Source organism: Corvus kubaryi, unplaced genomic scaffold (genome assembly GCF_017639235.1).
Source record: "Corvus kubaryi isolate FWS band 111438036 unplaced genomic scaffold, C.kubaryi_AGA036_p1.0 37300, whole genome shotgun sequence".
NCBI classification, from domain to species: Eukaryota; Metazoa; Chordata; class Aves; order Passeriformes; family Corvidae; genus Corvus; species Corvus kubaryi.
The window spans coordinates 5,932,788-5,935,399 of NW_024581093.1; positions in this window are offsets into that span (position 1 = coordinate 5,932,788).

Genomic DNA, 2,612 nt, shown 5'->3' on the forward strand with positions numbered 1-2,612 from the left:
CGGAAGCCAAAGATGTTTCAGTCTGAGGCAGTGCTCAGGTGGTTTTGCATAAGCCTGGAGGGAGGCTTTGTGGTGAGTGGGAAAACCAAAGGTGTCCTTGGGATCTGCAAGGAGAGCCATCACCATCTTTTAAAGCCCGTGGCTCAACCCAGTGCTGACGAGTGGGGTGTGAAGGATTGTGCAGTGGCTTTGCTTTAGGTGGTGGCCCAAGGAGGTGCCACACATGCTCCAGCAGAGACCTCCCTTGGTCTGGGTGTTCCACATGCAGCAGCTCATGCTGTTGTACCCAGGCCTGGGTGACACCAAAGCAGGTGCTGCAGCTCTCCTGGAATTCAGAAGAGCTGGAGGAGGTGGCTGTGTGGGAACAGCTTAATGGGGGGGCTGAAAGGAAGAGAGTCTGAGAAGTGTATTTGTCCACAGACCACAGGTGTGGTTGGGCCCGAGTGGCCTCTGTAGTGCTCATCTGAGGAATGATTTCTGAGCAACTTTATTGTGATCTCATTCCAGAACTTTCTTCACAGACCCCAGCAAAGGTTTAGTGAGGATGGGAGCTGTCACCCTGTGGCTATTCTCTTTTTTTCCCCAGCCTGGCGTGTTACCTTGCAATCTGCTCAGTTGACCTGGTTTCTCAGTGCTTGCTCAGTCGATGGTCCTGTTATGCAGACTGGGTTTTATTTGATTTGAGCTCGGGCTCCTGCCTTGGGCAGGGATCTCTGCTTGTCTGCCTCTTGCAAGCTTCCGGTTTGCCCTGGGAGGAGCTGCTGTGGAGAGAAGCAGAGCAATATCCCAGCCTGCTCCCGAGGACACGCATCCAGGGCAGCATCCACAGCCTGAATATGGGCAGAACACTTCTGCTCAACCCAAGAGCTGTTACCAGTGCTGGAAAAGCTGTCCTTGGGCTGTGAGTGAAAAGCCAGGGCTGGGATGGATCCAAGGAGCATCACTGCCTCTGCCAGTGGCTTGGCCTGGCTGCCACCCCTGGTGCTTGGGCTGCTGTCCTCTGCTGCTCACAGAGGAGGTCTGTTGCTCCAGGCATCCTGATGTGCCTGTGCTTGCACAGAGGCAGGGAACACTTGTCCACGTGGATATCTGCCCCTCTCCTGGGGTGCTACACTGGTGCTCGGAATGTTCCAGCAAGCGGGACCCAGTATTTTGGGGAATGAGCTTCGGATGCAGCTTGCCTGGAGATCCTCTGTGCTTCTAATCTTCCATAGAAGCCATTCTGATGGGTGCAATGGGACAGCTGCTCCCTCTGTCCTGAATATCCTTGCATGACAAAGCTGGAAAATTGTGCCCTTTTGAGAAGTTCAGATACCAATAGCCTGGCCTCATCTCATCCTGGAAAAAACATGGATCCAGCCAGGACTGTTGCTTGTGGCCGCTGACTCCACTGGGTGGTGAACACCCTCTGCCCTTCCTCTTCCTGGTGCTCATCCATCCGCTGACGTAGCTCAGGAGGCTCAAGGAGGTGCCTTGGCAGAGGTTGGTCCTTGCCCTGAGCCGTGTTCTCCCCAGTCACCTCGCTGAAAAGAGCTTTGTGCTGTGGCTGGGCTCTGTGAAGATGCCTTCCCTGCAGGGAGACACTTCCTGCCTTCGCTTTCACACGGAAGGTGGTTTCGGAAGCGCTGTGGCCCCAGGTGCATGTGGCAGGAGGGCAACATCACCCATTGCTTCCAGAGACCACCTTCTCCCGAGTCATTCTACCTCTGGGAAAGCTCTGTGAGCCCCTGGTTGGCAGATTGCAGTCTGGAACTTGGAACTTTGTCAGAAAGGATCAATTTTGGGGAGAAGGCAGCTGGCACTGTCTGTCCTAGTGGATGCTGGTCACAGGGACCCAGGCTGCTGGCTGAGAGCAGCTCTGCCTCTCCCTCAGCACCTTTCCTGAGTCTCTAATGGGGCCAAGCTGAGCCACCAGTGGGAAACACCGAGTCCAGGGAGGCTCTGCAGCATGTCATGGGGCGCACAACAGCTTCCTGGTCCAGAGCCTTCCTGTATGAGTGGAGTGGTTGATGTGCTCAGTCCTGTTGCTCCAAGGAGGTCACCTGGCTTCTGCCTCTTGTCCTTGCTTTGAGACAGCACCTTTGTCCCTTTGGCAGGATGGTTGGGGCATTTCTGCTCTAGAAAAGCCCTTCCGTCAGCATCCTGCCATGGGCACCAGCATCCATCCTCCAGAGAGCAGCCTGCAGTGGGCACCAGCGCCCATCTCCATTAGCTCCCCTTGCAGATTCCCAGTGCAAGGTGATGGGGCTGGGCTGACTGCCCAGTGCTGGGAAGAGTAGACTTGCCCTTGCCTCACTCACCGGCCATCTTCAGGCAGAAATATGTCCCCATGAAGCACCTCGGGAAGCTGTGGGACAGGCAGAGGTCATGGACCCTCAAACCTGGAAGGCTGGAGAGTGATGGGGAGATGCTACTGCTTCATGCTGGGAGGCACTGGAGGGGTGTCCTGCTCACCCAGGGGAAGCCACGCGGGAGAAGAAGGGTGCTGGGTAGTGCCGCCCTCTCCTCCCGGCGGGGCCGGTGGGCTGTGGGCACCGTCGCTTTCATTTCTCTTCTCTTGCTCAGGCGGTAAATCTCGCCTGACGGGGCAGGAAGAGGCACCGGGAGGGGGA